General features: G+C 37.4%; 1 protein-coding gene across 2 annotated transcripts in view; it reads left to right on the top strand.

Annotated features, from left to right (window-relative positions):
* The window catches only part of ece2b (endothelin converting enzyme 2b), a 70503-nt gene that overhangs the window by 8971 nt on the left and 43614 nt on the right, over positions 1 to 17918 (top strand). The window contains exon 1 of one of the 2 annotated variants that reach the window (XM_016245717.1): positions 4584 to 4927. The exons of the other annotated variant lie outside the window; for it this stretch is intronic. The gene's annotated coding sequence lies outside the window, so the exon portion shown is untranslated. Of the gene's footprint in view, positions 1 to 4583; positions 4928 to 17918 lie in introns of those variants that run through there. 2 annotated transcript variants of the gene reach the window in all.

The following is a 17918-nucleotide window of genomic DNA, read 5'->3' as shown; positions in this document are numbered from 1 at the left end:
GTCGTAACAGGTATATGCCATTTCCCCGCGAAATCTTACTTTTGGGTACTTTTTAAAAGTATCGATATCATTTCGTGAGTGTTTGAAATTTGGTTTACATTAGAGGGGTTATTATACAATCGTGAGTCGTGTCAATGCAAAATAAAATGTTTTGCAACTTACAGTGTGTACGGAAAGCATTCAGACCCTCTTAAATTTTTCACTCTTTGTTATATTGCAGCCATTTGCTAAAATCATTTAAGTAATTTTTTTCATCTTTAGAGATATTTCATGAAAAATTCTAGAAAAAATTAGAACCTTTATTTTTTAAGAATCTGGGTGATGTCAGTCAAAACTGGAAATAGATTGTTCATTTCCTGAAATATTATTTAAAAAAAAAAATTCTTATGAAAAATGGACAGATGAATCGTGTAATAAGACCAGAAGTGTGCATTAACCTTCATGTTATTTTCTGTTGTTTTGCTTCCCAGAGGCTCTAGTGATGGATGTATGAAAATAATGAGAGTAATTTTGCAATTAACCTCTTTTTTTCCCTTTGGATTCTTTTAATTTGTTCCTCTGACCTAATCAAAACCCGCTAGAGAGACATTACTGAAGCTTTAATCTTGTGTTGTTTCACAAATTAGACAGACTTTTCATAAACGCAACTATTATTTAATACAAATAGTGATGTTGCGTCTTCTTCTGTAGAGAAATAAATCAAAGTAAACTGTCAGGAGTGTCTCTTCAGTTTATATATCAGTCAGTCAGGGAGTCTTCATTGCATTTATCTATGCTTATCTGCCGTCTCGGAGCCTCCAAACATAAGTAATGTAATATTTTTCATAGAGGATGTTTGAAGTGTGTTGAAATTTTGTTTACAAACAATTCTCATAAGATTATAAAAAAAATCATGACATATTAATAGCGATTCTTCAATGTTAATGATGTTTTTCAGCTATTAAAATGGATTTAAACAGATGAGAAAGTTAAGGGAGTAAATGGCTCAATATGGATTTCTAGGGACCAGTCTGTCCTGTCTGTCATGTCATCTTTTCATCTTTTCAAACCAGCTATACTTTATTCATCTGCCTCCGTCCTTCAGCATTGCACCCCGCTGTCTTTACCCTCCATGTACAATTTCATACCTTCCTTTGACTTTCTTTATTTCTCTGTGTTCCCATCGTTTGCTTGTTTAACATTCTGCCAGCTCTGCACTGCAGTACCTGAGACCTGGCATGAATTGGCTTTGCCCGCTGCAATCTCTCCTTCTTTTTGTTAGCAGCTTGTCGTCTGTGAAGAACTCAATTCCTCTTCATCTTAATCACATCCTCCCGCAGCAAAGTTACAGTTTAGATCGCTTACAGATTTGATTATTAGGTCTGAACAATATTATTTTCTTCATTTTATGCTATTTATTTTACTCACAGACTGCAGTTTTTGTTTTGCAGTCTATGTAAATTCAGGCTATTAATTAATTTTTAAAATGCTTGAGAGCCTTAATCTAAACAAGAATAAAAATTGCATAGGATATTAAGATTTGTTTTCAGAAAATATATCTTTAGTTTATTTAGTGTAACTTCAGTAGCACTTTGACCGCATTTAATGTGTGAAAGGTGCTATATGAATAAAAAAATATATATTTTATTATTTTACACATTTTTATTATTCTTTGAATGGAAGTGTTATTGTCTTTCACATTATTTCATCTCAAGTAAATTTATCTTGTTTTTTAGTGTGTTCATTTATTTGTTCTGGGCAACTGTACAAAATACTGATTAAGAAGATGCTTTTTGCAGAGTCAGGTTTCTGTGCACACACCTGTGTGAAAGCTTACACAGCAGGAGGGAAGCTATTTGAAGTCTGTCATGGTGGCACAAGCAGAAATTCACACGAAGACAGGAAGTAAGCAGTTAATAGATGACAATATTCTGTGATACAGTGGAGCGTGACGGCTCCTTACCATGATTCCTGTGGTGCATTTCCACTGTAGCTCTTATATGTGCACAGAGACCTACATTTTCCTTTCAAATGTGTGTTGAGCACCAGACCATTATTCTTTCTTTAAAAAACACAAACTTGACCAAGTTAAAGTGTATATGAGAGTGAATTTTTTTTCCTGTTTCATGCAAACCCATCAAAACTCTTTGCACTCTCCCCACTGTCTTTTCTCTTCCTTCCTTCCTTCCTTCTGTTTTTCCTCCGTTCCTCCCTTCTTCCTCTCGCGGTCTGCGTGTGGGGAGTGAGGTAACCTTGATGCCCAGATCGGTGACGTCATTCAGGCTCCCTGAGGAATATACTCTCTCTCTCTTTCTTCAGAAACACACACACACGCATGCACACACGCACGCACACACACACACACACACACACACACACAGTGCTGTTCTGTTTAATCAATGACACACTCAAACCGAGGGCGGCATAACAAATGGAAAAGAGAATGTACATTCTCTAAGCAGATGCCTTTTTGTACCATTTTACCCTGAATGGCTACATTAACACTGCTGTTGAACATAGCTCAAATGCATTTTTTCCCCAGTGTAAACATTCAGACTAAAACTATAAACTGAGGATTTTGTATTAACTTCAGAATGTTTTGTTTAATTAAATATTTTAGTAAAACCTGCAGGACATCCACACATTAATGCAATAATCTTGTCTTGAGGTCATGGATGCATGAATTAGTTTTTCGCCATTTGACACAGTAATTTAGAGATATTTCTAATATGGAAAAACATTGTTTTACAAATGCTAGAAATTTGACTTTTAAATGACAGATTGCTATCAAATAGTACACCCAGGTTTTTAACTGAAGACCAAGACCTTAACCCTAACCATTCATCAAGAGACACATTGTATTCTATGTTATTACGTTTGGAGGATTTTGGTCCAGTATTTTTTTTTTCTATTTTAAACAATAGTTAGTCATCTAGCTTTTAATATTATCTATGCAGGCCATTAGTTTAGAGAATTGGTAAGTTTCGTCTGACCTCAAGGAAATATAGAGCTGATTGTATTATTTAAAAAGTCCTAGTATTGAGCCTTGCAGCACACCATATCGAAACTGTGATTTATATGACACCTTTTAATTTCTTGCTACAAAGTGATAACGGTCAGATAAATAATTTGTAAACTATGCTAATGCATTCCATTAATGCCAACATAATTTTCAAGCTTATTTAAGAAAACATTGTGGTCAGTACTATAAGCATTAAGCACCAGTAATTCTAAGAGAGTGATGCAACCATGATCATGATAAGAGCTCTCTGATGAGTGCAGTTTCAGTGCAATGATATGGTCTAAATCCTGAATGAAATTCCTCACAGATACTTCTCTCCAAATGTCTTAGTATTTGATTTTTCTCAATTTCACTAGCAGCACTCGAGCTGCATGATTATGATATCAGGTTGTACAAAGGTGTTCACATGACCAGTGTCACAAATGTGCTTAAAATATTACATATTACATTATGCATTTGGCAGATGCTTTTATCTAAAACATCTTAAATTGCATTCAAGGTATATGTTTTATCAGTTCATGCTTTACCTAGAAAGCAATCCAATGACCTTGGTCTTTCCAGACCAGTGCTCTATTGTTTTAGCTACGGGAAATATAACATCATTCATTCGCATTTTTAAAAATAAAATTTCAGTGTGGTCTCAGACTTCATGGACTAAATAAAAATAAAAATCACTGGTGCATGTTATTTCAAAAATGTTTCAGTGCAATCAAAATGTAGTAACTTGTTGCGCCTGTGCAACTTTCCTTTTCAGCTGGTGTCACCAGTCTGCCTTAATTCTCTACACCTCCCTTCAACCACCTGCCTCCATTCATCTATAAAACACCCACTTTTCATATTTTAACCAGTTCCCTGCAAATAAAATCAAGTCCTGCCCTCCATTCTTCAACACTGACAGTTAGGTTACTCTCACATTATGGAAGTAAAATGGGTTGCAGATGGAATTTTGCTTTAACTTTATTGTCAAAAACATAATTTCACAAAGAGCAGCTATCAGCATGTCTTCATATGTTCTGCTTATTGGTTTTCAGGGAAAGGGGGGCTCGTGTGAAGTGCGCTCAAGTGTCTAACTACATCAGGCCATGATGAGCTGCCGGCACAGAACAGAATGGCCTTTTGTACCACAACAGTACAGCTCTCTGTCCCTGTACCCTTTAACCGGCCACAATGGAAGCCCCCTCTAACGAACTCAAATGTGTTGCGAGAGAATGCTAAATCAGTCAAATATATTTTTTCCTCCCATCTTTTTATTTTTTACCATCTCCATGTCTTTTTAGGGGCTCCGTAGACTTAATATTTTCACCAGGCAGAAGATAAATTAAAATGTTGCGAGCAATATTTGAACCTGCATTCCCCATATGAGCACCATGGATCAATGTGCACTAACCACTTTTTAAAGCTCACTTTTTCTCTTTCTCAAGGTCATACTTTAGTTTATTAGGAACTGTCCTCTACTTTGTCATGATGATGCACGAATCAAGTAGCCGCCCCAGGCGTTTTTCTTTGGCGAAACTGTTTACTTTTCCCCTGTTGATTCTCTCTCATCCCTTTTTTCGTGTCTCAAACTCCCTCCTACTCTCTCAGACCCTCCTGACTGTGATTTTCAAACTCCCCTGCTTGTGTTGTTTTCTGTGCATTCATCTGCTCTCATTCGTCCCTCCCGCCTGTATGAAAGCGTTCTGCTCGCTGTTTATGGCCTCTCTGTGACGGAGGCCACCACCACAGAGAGAGAAGAGAAAAGGAAATGAGACGGGGGAGGCAGTGTCTTTCTTGTCTTTGTGGCGTGTGAGGAACATACAGTACTTGTTCTCAGTTATGTGTGATGCAGCTCGCTGAATGAGGGATTGATTTATTGTTTTGTTTTCCTGCTGTCCGGGTGCAAAAGCCATTGCTGACTTAACGGAGACGGTGAGAATATATGCACAAGTATGTGTTTACTACAGGCTGTTTCAATATGTTTATGGTGATGGTTCTGCCATTATTGCTCAGACAGTTTAGCTGTAGTACAGCATATTGCTTTCACTTTGTGTGAATAGCATTTATCACCATTTGCAGTTAATGAAAACAAGATGCTATTTGTAGCAGTTTACGTTTGGTGTAAACATTACTTATGCAGCATTTACATCCTACTATGTCTAGCCCCCAATAATATCTAGTTTAAAAGAAAATATAGATTAAAACAGGTGGCAAGTTCTTAGAAATGTTATATCTGTCAATGTTTATGTAGTTATCTACTAAAAATGGTGTGGAAACAGTATTCACTCAGAAATGACTAGGAAATATCACAAATAATTAGAAGAAACATCAAGCAACATTGAATTAAATTTGAATTTTTTAAGTAGAAAGACTGAAATAGTATGTTTTTGTAGAGCATACTCTAATAATGTTTTATTTACAACTTAGAAAAACTCATTTATTACAGGATACCGACATTTTGGCGTAATGACACTGAAATGTCAAGTGGTGTAACCATCAAATAAAAACTTCTCAATTTTCTCAACTTCAAAGAGTATTCAAACATTTTTTTTAAAAATAATATATGTATTTTTAAATATCATGACATTTGGAGTCATGAATATCAAGAGATTTTCTTGGGGTTACTCCAATTGACCTGAACAAACAGCTAAAAATATATTGCTGTATGGAGTCATGTAGTTCCAAACCTGTTAATCTTTGAAACACACATTAAGATACTTTTAATGAAATTAAATGAGATTTCTGTCTCTTCATTCTGTTCTTTTCACCAAAATTTCAAAACATCCATAATGCACATGATTCCATGATAATCCATATTGAGTGGTTTAATCCAAGTTTTCTGAATGAGGTTTGTTTTTGTGCATCAAGAAAGTTGAGCTTCCATTTACCATATTTGATGTGCTCTATGCATGTGTTAAAGGGATAGTTCACCCAAAAATGAAAATTTGATGTTTGTCTGCTTACCCCCAGGGTATCCAAGATGTAGGTGACTTTGTTTCTTCAGTAGAACACATTTGATGATTTTTAACTCCAGCCGTTGCAGTCTATCAGTCGTATAATGCATGGCAATGGTAACAAAATCTATGAGAGTAAAAAAACATGCACAGACAAATCCAAATTAAACCCTGCGGCTCATGACGACACATTGATGTCCTAAGACACGAAATGATCGGTTTGTGCGAGAAACCGAACAGTATTTATATAATTTTTTACCTCTAATACACCACTATGTCCAACTGTCTTTGGGCGCGCGCACAGCATCCGGTGTGTGAGGCATGTACACGCTCTGGAGTAGTTTACGCAAGCGCCGGAAGTGATCTCTCACGTGTATACGTCACTCATTGTTTACACAGTGCACAGTCATTGTAGGTACGACGGCTAATCAAAATGGTACTTACTTGCGCTTATCCGGATTGTTCAAACCGACTTAAAACTAAAAGGATTACTTTCTCTCACGTGAACTCATTCGGGAGTCGTGACTTTCCACGAATTCTTAACTTCTGAGCCTGCTCGCCTGAAGTTATGGTTGATTGCTCTTCGGCTGGATATCAACACACTGTGACGAGTCGGCTGCCTCCCCCTAATTATCAGCATCACCCCGTCCCTTAATCGCCGCCCTTCACCAGGCTCCCGACATGAGTGGGTGCGTGAGAGAGGAGGGGCGCTGAAATAGCCAGGGCTGGCGGCGTGCTCACGCGTATACGTCACTCATTGTTTACACAGTGCACAGTCATTGTAGGTACGACGGCTAATCAAAATGGTACTTACTTGCGCTTATCCGGATTGTTCAAACCGACTTAAAACTAAAAGGATTACTTTCTCTCACGTGAACTCATTCGGGAGTCGTGACTTTCCACGAATTCTTAACTTCTGAGCCTGCTCGCCTGAAGTTATGGTTGATTGCTCTTCGGCTGGATATCAACACACTGTGACGAGTCGGCTGCCTCCCCCTAATTATCAGCATCACCCCGTCCCTTAATCGCCGCCCTTCACCAGGCTCCCGACATGAGTGGGTGCGTGAGAGAGGAGGGGCGCTGAAATAGCCAGGGCTGGCGGCGTGTGATGGGGCACACCTGAACCGAATGGAGCCTCATCGCCGCCGCTGTTTAAATGCCGAGCGCGCCTCTCCTCGGGAGACCGGTCTCTTCCCCGTGCATGCAAGCTGTTGTCCTCGTGGGTCCAGGAGGGGTGCGTAGAGGGACTCTCGTGCCGCCAGATTCGTGAGCTGCCGGACCCGTAGCCCGGACGATTACCGCACCAGTTACACGGCCGTCAGGCAAGGATGCCGGGCCGTCTAGTCCCTTCAAGCGCCGTGGGCAGAGAGAAGGCCGAAGCCGCTGAAAGAAGCTGCCGCCCCTCGCGCCCCGGACCGGAGAGGGGAGCGTGAGCGGCCTCCGGACTCCGCCCCTTACCTGGACCCTTCCTTCCTTCCTTCCTGACCACTGCCCTTCCCTTCACGAACCCCGCAGCACGATGAGGACACCAGATCCCCTGTTTATTTTGGACATTTGATTCCCTTTTTTTCTGGACACATTGTTTATTTTCTGTTAAATAAAAGCCTCTCCGAGGCCTGACGCCACACCCACTGTGTCTGTCGTTTGCTCCTCCCGCAACACCCATTAACGTAAACTACGCCAGAGCGCGTACACACCTCACGCACCGGATGCCGTGCGCGCGCCCAAAGACAGTTGGACATAGTGGTGTATTAGAGGTAAAAAATTATATAAATACTGTTCGGTTTCTCGCACAAACCGATCGTTTCGTGTCTTAGGACATCAATGTGTCGTCATGAGCCTCAGGGTTTAATTTGGATTTGTCTGTGCATGTTTTTTTTACTCTCATAGATTTTGTTACCATTGCCATGCATTATACGACTGATCGACTGCAACGGTTAAAGTTAAAAATCATCAAATGTGTTCTACTGAAGAAACAAAGTCACCTACATCTTGGATGCCCTGGGGGTAAGCAGATAAACATAAAATTTTCATTTTTGGGTGAACTATCCCTTTAATCTATGTTTTATATGTGAAAAATAATCTCATTTACATCTGCTCATCAAGAATTTAACCAATATTCTTATGGATTATTTTTACGATGTCTTCATGAACTTTTTGAAGCTTAAAAGTTTTGATGGATTGAACTTTCAGTGGAGGGACAGAAATCTCGTAGAGTTGATTCAAATATATATGTATGTGTTTCAAAGTTGAACGAAAGTCTTATGGGTTTGTAATGACATGAAGTCATGAAGTCATCATTTATGAAGACTAAATGATGACATAGCATTCATTTTGTGTCAGCTAAAAGCTCCTGACTTCATGCAATTGTTACAGAACCATAAAAAGATTGCATGAAGTTAACACTTGAGCAGAAAGACTTTGGGTCGGTGATGTCGGTGAGTTGGCCTAATTACAGATCTGCTGTCATCCAATTTATCAGAGCTTTCCCAGCTGCTCAATATCCCCTTTCGGCGAGGCAATGCTTTTCCGTGCGTAAGTGTGCTTTGTTTGTGTAATCCACACCCTGAGAGGAATTTCACTTCCTCAAATGATCAGGCAAGGTCACTTAGGTCCTGACATTTGCTGTTAAGATTTGACAGATTGTGTGTGTGTGTGTGTGTGTGTGTGGCCACACCTCAAAGCCTTTATCAAACTGGAAAATGCTCTCACTTCCTCTGAAATACAAGAGTGTAGTCAATGGGAGAACTTTTTTTTGTTGTTGGTAGAACTGCGCTAACTGGCAAGTAGTTATTGCATGATTTAAGCATAAAACTCACTAAACTTTGTTAGATTCTTGCTAAAATGTACAGAAAAAAAACTACAAAATGTATATAACTATATAAAAACAAGCAAAAAGTTTCTCTGTAAACAAATTAAAATCTCATGCAACATTTTTCCAGTAAATGTAAATCTTGTTTTAAGGCTGTTTATGTTTTACGTTTATAATTAGTCAAAAAAGTATTATGTAATATTTAATAGATAAAAAAAGGACGATACGTTTTCTCCTTTCTAATGTTATTGAATGCTGTGTAATGTCCTGTACTCTCAGGCTCTTTATCTTATTATCTTTATCTCCACGTTATTACTTTTTTTTTGTTTTATACTCATCTAAATTTTGCATTATCTGATCTGGAGCAGACCTGACTTACATTTCACTATGTATCATATATTTATGTGTGTGTATATATATATATATATATATATATACTGTATATATATATATATGTGTGTGTGTGACCGTGCCTGTGAAAACCCAGCGAAAGTAATTTTTTGTGATTTACTGTTTTCTACATAAAATCATCCTTCATAAAGATGTAGAAAATTCTGTGAAAATATAACCTTTAAATCTTTAATATTGGCTGAGTAAGGCCATGTCAAAGATTGAAATCATAGTGAAATTAATGGTTGAAATCAAACTTTGATGCTTGTTATCTCATAATTAGATTTTGAGACTTTAGCCTGGATTTCACAGACAGGGTCACATATGTACAGTATATATGTTATGTGTCATATTATATAACGGAGTATGTGACAAATGGAATCTTGAATCTTGAATAATGAAAATAAAACTGAAATTGTGATATAGCTTAGAGAATCTCTACAGGCTTCTTGCAGGTTTCCATCAAAATAAACGTTTGATGGTTTAACATTTGAAAATGAAGAATTTAAGACAGCCATAAACAGTGTTGTAATTTTACAATGTAAATCTAGTTGTTATTATTAGTAGTGTTATTTTTTTTTTTTTTAAATGTTTTTTTGCAGTAAAATATTACAATAGTAGTATTTCTTATTTTGTGCATATCTTTGCAAGTTTTCTATTTTTATTTAGTAGTAGTAATAATAATAATAATTATTATTATTATTGTTATTTTGGAGCAATATTGGTACATAAAAACACCAAATTGTGCATCCCTACAAACAAGCACAGCGAATCTGGCTTTTTGCATGTTTGAACTCACATTTTCTTATAGAAAAATCACATTTAGAATTTTTTCCCCCAAAATTATTTGTTTATATATATATAACAGCCCTATTGTTGCATGACGAATATTTGTAGTAATGGCTCATCTGTAAATGCATTCATATTTTATCAAGTCAGACAATGTAGATTGTGCATATAATTATGTACGTGTGTGTGATTATTTGTTCTTGAACCTCACCCACGTCTGCCGGCGACAGACTGTCTGAGCACCTTCGTTTGGGGGACTATTTCCCACCCTCTCTCTTCAGTATTCCTCTCGTGTGGATAGAGTAATGCTCGTGCTGGCTGTGTAAAGCAGGCTTTGTTACCTCATCTTTCCTTCGGATGGTCTCTGAGGGCCGGCAGGGACGTGTGTGGCAGCGCTAGTCTCTCTCTCTATGTGTGTAGCTGTCTCTCTCTCTCTCTCTCTCTCTCTCTCTCTTCAAGGTGACTTTGGCTTGGGTGGGTTTCTCGGGGCAGGAGTGTGAGGGTATTTCTAGCTCTCAGGGGCAGAGGTTGGGCTATGCCAGCCTTCCCCCAGCGAGCTGTTTCCTTTCAAAAACACTCCTCAGGAAACCACTTCAAACAATCACATTCCGCGCAGAGAAAGCGCCGCACCACTCCTGTAACTTGGGAAAACCTCTCCCTTCCCCTCGCAAGGCTGCTCTTTTTCTCCGTCTCGCTCTCATGAGCGAGTCTCCGTCTCGCCGTATGTTTCTCGTTGGCCTTTAACCGAAACACACGTGTGGCTGTTTGCTTTTAGAATTACATCAACCTTTTTGGGATACTGTACCTTTAAGACTTCTGAATGTAAATGATAGGGTATATGTTTTGTCTTGCCGGTTTAAACAGTCAAGCATTTTAAACTATTACAACGCAAGAAGAGGTGAAAGAGAACTCGATACTCGCGCGCTGTTTTCTATGCACAGCCGCACACACCTGAAGCGCGCAAACACAGAGGCGTGTTTCAGACCACACGCAAACACCGAAATCTCCTTCAGCTCGAGCAGACACATACACATACAATTATGTCAAAATACCAATCTCAGCAATCATCCTCGTAAACACAGTGGATTTTGTGAATGAAAACAGCTGAGAAAGAAATCAGATGTGTATCAGTATATTAGATCCGCGCATTCGGTCTTAAAGGGACAGCAGCCTTTAAATACCTGCTGCTGTCTGTCATCAATGTTAATCAAACAACAAAACACAGCTTTAACAAAGATTATTATATGTTTGATTTATACAGTGAACACTATGCAGTGTTATTTTACACTTATTACATTTCTGTACCTGAATAATACTGTTAAACCTTATTTTATTTGTAACGTTGTTATATTGTATTTATCTTGTACTTGTAATTAAGCTTGTAATTTGTTTTAGTTTTTTTAACCGACTTTCTTAGTTAGGCTAGTAGTTTGTACTATGAATAAGTAATTAAAGTGTGCTTTAAGTAATAAATGGAAAGCAAAGTAACATTAATGTAAAATATGTTTTTCTTGCTGATCTGAAAAATGATCCGATCCGTGACTCAGAAATCTCAATATGGTCTGAAACGTGAGTTTTGTGATCTGTTGAACCACTAGTAAATGGCCTATGTTATGATTAGTTATCCTCCTTCACTTTGTACAAACAGAGAATTTTATGATTACCTCTCATAAAATTCTCGGGGCAGGAGTGTTAGAACTTTTTTTTTTTTTTTTTTTTTTTTTAGAACCCGAGGCTTCAACAGTATGTAAAAAAAAAAAAAAAAAAAAAGTGCATGGTCATATTCCCTAAAATAAATTTACTGTTATCTAATGCTTACTTAAAGTTAATATTTAAAAATGCTTATTAGTATATTAATATTGATATTATTGTTATGTGTGTACAATATCACAAATCTTAACTGTGTGATTGATATAACGATAAAAAGTTGTTATTGAAATAATGAAATCACATTATTTCTGCGTAATATATGAAAAGTTGGCTAATATAATAGTATATGCTACTTTAGCTGCATACATACAGTATACTCACGTAAAGTGAAATATACTATATAGCAAATTTTTGGGTGCTTGATTGTTTATATATATATATATATATGCAAACTGTGTCATCGCATAGCTAAAGTTGGATATATACTGTATTATATCCACATACATAAAGTATCCTCGCAGGGTGATACTATAAATATTACATAGTTACAAAACTGCTTGATTGCTTGTATCGTTGCAAATTGTAAACTATAATATTGGCTATCTGCTAAATGATACTATAAAGAAGATATGAAGCTATTATAAACATTAACATCATGATTTTCTGTTTGAAACAATATGTATTGGGAACTATACAAATAATGTTGACTTGACTATTATTATGTTATTGTTATTTTAATAGGCCGGTTATATATTCGAATAATATTTGAATATTTCAAAATCAACATCAATTCTTTTAAATGCTTATTATTTATTTAATTTTAATATCATTTATAAATAATTATTGCCTTATTGTACTGGCCAGTATGTACATAAGCATTGGCACATCTGTATATTTGCCAAATTATCACTGTGTTTTTTTTCATGTGATATCTGAGCATATATGGAGATATTTTATGTGCAGCTTTTATGTTGGATTGAAATATTCAAGGACCTTGAAAATTAAACAACCTCTTTCCTAGCACTGGAATCCTGCTCTTTGCTCCCTGTTTAGAGTATGTTTAGATAAATATATCATGTTCACCTTTAAAAGTATCAAGGCTGATGTAGAGAGATCTTCTGTTTTTCTCCATTGCGTCAAGGCTTTAAAAAGGCCTTCCTAAATAACAATTATAGCTGGTTTCATAACCTCCATGTGCATGTTCTCTCTCTCTCTCTGTATTATTACCTCTATATTGCTGTTTATTGTTTGTGCGTCATTGTGTCGTGGTGCACTAAAGGTTGCTCGTGACCCCACACCACCTCACAGCTGTTCCTGCTGAGCACTTCTGATTGGCTGCTCCTCTATCCAATCGAACAGCCCGTGAAAGGATACAGAACATATTGATTTAATTAGTGATAGTTCGTTTGATGGGGGCTTGTTGCCGTGGTGATGGGATGGGCAGTGAGAACGTGTATGATGGCCTGACCTTTAGCCATGGCTGTGTGTTTCACACATACACACACGGGCCGATGATCGGGCCTGCAAACTCAAGGCAGGATTTGGCTCCGTCATTGGGATTTTGTTCACCCGTCTATTTTTCCCTGAATCTGATAATTTATTGGAAAATGAATACAGTACACGTCATGTAAACACTGACTCCAGTACACCATTTACATGATGCAGTGATGTTAATGTTGACTAAAACTGAAAATACTAAAAATATTTATTAATATGAATGAAAATAAGGAAATAAAGTATTACAAATAGTTTTCTTTAATTAAATATTAGATAAACATCTTAAAATATGAAAAATACATGGACTAAAATGATTAAACCTAAGCAAATAAAACTCATTTAAACTTAATAGAAATATTAAAAAGTAAAACTAATAAAAATGACAAAAGCACAAAAATGTTTAAAACAAAAAATGAAAACTTAAATATAAAAATAAAATATAATAAAAATATAACAAATTCTAAATATGAATGAATACTGTAATAGTATATAGATAAAACTAAATAACACTGATATATAATAAATTACCTTTGATATTTTTAGGAGATGAAGTCAAAAACATGTCAGGGTGGTACAATTGTTCTTCTTAAAAGCAAAACTTTTTATTTGTTAAAATATTATGTATCAAAACGCCTTATCCACCAAATCAAAATATAATTCATGTGGTGCGACCAAAAACAAAATCATGTAGTGCGACCAATATGTAGAAACGTGTTATTATGTAATTATGATATCATCCAGGTCAATGCAGTCTGTCTGTTAAAATATCTGACGATATTTGATATTTTTATTACTTGGTTGTAAATTGTCATGTGCTACAACTTCCCTAAAAACTTATATATGTGACCCTGGAGCACAAAAGCAGTCATAAGAATATATTGATATTAAGTAAAGATTTTGAGAAATCTTAAGAATATTAAGAAAATATTTTGTAAATTTCCTACCATAAATATATCAAAACTTAATATTTGATTAGTAATATGCATTGCTAAGAGCTTCATTTGGACAACTTTAAAGGCAATTTTATCAATATTTAGACTTTTTGCACCCTCAGATTCCAGTTGTATCTCGGCCAAATATTGTTCGATGTAAAAATCTCAATTTCACAAAATTGACCCTTATGACTGATTTTCTGGTACAGGGTCACATATGATAAGATATTTATAAAGAAATAATCATTTATGATGAACATACCTTTTAACCTTGCAAAATATATATAAAAAAAATAATAATAATGATTGAGATGTACTGTATACACTAACATGTTTTCAAGGTGTAAGCAAAATATTACTTGATTGCAAAAATGCCTTTTTTTGGTAAGCTTGTGAATTCAGTGGTTTTATAACCAATGTGAGGTCATTCGTGAACTATGAATGCTTCCAACGGAATATTTAATACAAGTATTTCAGAAATATTTACTAAACAGAAGCAGATTATTGAGTCATACAGGCTGTTTCTCGAGAGGATGGAATGAGGACGTTTATAGAAGATGAAGGATGATAAATGAACAAAAATGTAGAGAGGCAGCCTGGAGGTCCGTCGAGAGGGAGATGGAACAGATGAAGATGAATATTTGGCAAGATGTTAGCATTTCATTGTCAAAGCATAAATTCCGTTAATGCCATCTTCAAAACCTTCTGTAAAGTCGTAATTCTGATATGATGTGCATTCAAGTAATTTTGATTGGAATCAAATGGGATGTGTTGAGCACTTTCATACAGCAAAACTAAATGCAGAAGAGTGTTTGCCATGATCTGTTCCCGGTTTCACATGGTTAGCATCCCACATTATCCCATATCCCCAGACGCTCACCACTGGTTCAAGCCACAACGACTGTTTACTGTAACTTCAGTGACTTTTTGTACAGCTTCCACGTATGCATGTGTTTCTCTCGTACCCACCTATGCGAGGTAGGAGTCTCCTTTTCTGAAGTGAGGTTTATCTGTTCCTCACTCCCAGCAACTTTCCCTCTCCCACGGTAGCGACCTGCCCTTTCTGGGTCATGTTAGCAAAACATTGGCTTTCCTCCCCCCGTTCTCCAGTCGATGGTTTATTCCAGTCGTTCCACGGCAGTGGCACCAGTTCACTTCTGCTTTTGGATTGCTGGTGTCTTACTGCGCTGATGAACGGTGAGTCTCGGTCATCCGTCAATGGCTTTATCTGGTCTGCTGTGACGACTGGTCAATGTGTTTGCTTGTTGAGCCAGACTGGAGTCTGTAATAACACTCTATATCTGTTATTATTTAAGACAATAGCTGTGTTCAAAATGGAATGCATACTGTGCGAAAGTACACCCTGCATGCTGCATATGCTTTGCATGTTTAACGCCTTTTGCAGCCATGCATTTTGTGATTATTTTGCATTTTGACTCTTTTTGCATTTTGAAGTTAAGGATGTAAAAGTCATGGCTGATATCACTGATGAAAAAAGACAATTATTTTAAACAATTATCAGTTGGTCAAGACGGGAGACTAAACCGGCAAATTACCAGCTTGACCAAGCTGGCAGACCACATTAAACAAGCTAAAAACCATATCAGATGTCTCTAACTGGCTCTTAGGCTGGTTTAAGATTTTTTGGCTGTTTTAACATCATTATTAATCAAATGGTGTTTAGTTTTCATCTCATATTACATTTTGGATTCAGTTTTGTGTAAAATATCTAAATTTTTTTGCCAGTCGAATCAAATAACGATTCAAGAAATATAAGTGTGTATATAAGTGTAATTCAAAATTTAACAAATGTAATTGTTTAAACTTGATGATCCATGTTACCCCAGCAAAACATAAGTAATCACAAAAATGTTTGTTATTATCATAAATAGTACAGAATCTTAAATATTCTGAAGCATGTTTTTTCATAAAGTGGGCTTAAAACTTTAAAACAAAAGAGAGTTTATTTTCAGGTTTAAATAGGCTTTGAATAACAGATGTCTAATGTGACCCTACAGAAAGTGTGAATGTTGTAGGGAGAAGCGATTAGTCAACAGAAGAGACGGATGGCAACGCGCGGGTGTTTTGCTTAATACTTGTTTGTAGATCTGTTGTTTAAATTATTACTTGCTGCTAAGAAGGAATATTTCATTTTCTACCTATTTCTACTTTGTATTTTCGCTGTAGTTTGTATTTTTTATTGCACTTACTGGTAATTATAATAATCGCCGTCGGCTAAGAAGAAGCCTGTGTTATTTGCATTGTTCCCTTCCTGCACTTAAGTGCGAACTGTAGTTTCGATTTGAGCAATTGCCCTACTATAGACTATTGGCTGTGCTAATTAGAAGGCGGCCACAGCTGTTTTCACTTTAGTGTCTTAGACTGTGTATTTATTTGATGTCTGTGCGCTGACGCGGAAGCGTTCAGCCCTCGTGCTCAGCTTCCTCGGGTGAAGACCGACGAGTGTAAAGACCTGCGAGACGAAACCGGCAACGCACTTAAGTATTATGTTTATCTTCCCTTTACACACTCTCCTTTCCTGTCCTCTCTTTTCCACCTCTATCATGTGCTTCCAAAACATTCCGGTTGTCACTTGACAACGCTTTAATGTCACATTCAGACAGCAACGCAATCTTGCTAACCTGCATCCTATCTGTACATCTTCTACTGCACCGCTTTCTTTCTCTGTGGGTCTCTGAAATTGTCAGTCAGCTGTAAACAAAGCAGACTTCATTTCTGCTTTTTCTTTACAATCCACACTCAGCAACTTGGGCTTGACTAAGACCTGGATTCGTCCAGAAGACACAGCAACCCCAGCTGCTCTAACAATTTCTCTTTCTCTCACCCCCCGTCAGGTTGGCCGGGGTGGGGGCAGTGGTCTGCTCATTTCAAACAATTGGAAATACTCAACCCACTCTCCCCTATGCAATTATAACTCATTTGAATCTCATGCGATTACTGTAACAGCTCCTATAAAACTCCAGGTTGTGGTAATTTACTGCCCTCCTGGGCAAATTCTAGCCACATTCCTAGAGGAGCTGGATGGGCTGCTGTCCTCGTTCCTGGAGGATGGCAGTCCACTTTTAGTCTTTGGCGACTTCAACATTCATCTGGACAAGCCTTATGCTACAGACTTCCATTCACTCCTTGCTTCATTTGATCTTAAACGCCTTACCACTGCAAGCACGCACAAATCAGGCAACCAACTTGACTTAATTTACACACGCAATTGTACTGCAGACAACATTTTGGTAGAACCCCTACATATCTCTGACCATTTCTTCATTACATTTAAACTACATTTTGCTACCTTTGTGCCACCAACCCCCATACCGGTTACTTTTAGACGAAACCTACGCTCCCTTTCCCCCTCCCATCTTTCCTCAGTAGTATCCTCCTCTTTTCCCTCACCTAGTCATTTCTCATCTCTGGATGTGAATGCAGCTACTGACACTTTATGCTCTACTTTAACCTCTTGTCTAGACGATATTTGTCCTCTCTTCTCCAGGCCAGCACAGGCTGCCCCTTCTAACCTCTGGTTATCCGATGTTCTTCGTGAGCATCGGACCAAACTCAGGGCAGCAGAGATAAAATGGCGCAAATCAAAAGATTCGTCAGACCTGAGTATTTATCAGTCTTTGCTTTCATCTTTCGCTGTTGAAGTCCATACTGTCAAAGCTTCATACTTCCACAACAAGTTCAACAGCGCTCCAGACACACGTAACCTCTTCAAAACATTAAATTCTCTCCTCTGTCCCCCTCCACCACATCCCTCCACTTCTATAACAGCTGATGATTTCGCCACATTCTTCACAGACAAAACTAGAACAATCAGTAGTCAATTCTCAGTCCCACACACACAGGACCTCAAACCAACCACACCCACTGCTAAAACTCCCATCTTCTCCTTCAGTCCA

This window comes from Sinocyclocheilus grahami, unplaced genomic scaffold, assembly GCF_001515645.1.
Source record: "Sinocyclocheilus grahami isolate Dianchi unplaced genomic scaffold, SAMN03320097.WGS_v1.1 scaffold765.1, whole genome shotgun sequence".
NCBI lineage: Eukaryota > Metazoa > Chordata > Actinopteri > Cypriniformes > Cyprinidae > Sinocyclocheilus > Sinocyclocheilus grahami.
Note: the sequence above shows the minus strand (reverse complement) of the source record. Positions and strands in the feature narration are given on the sequence as shown.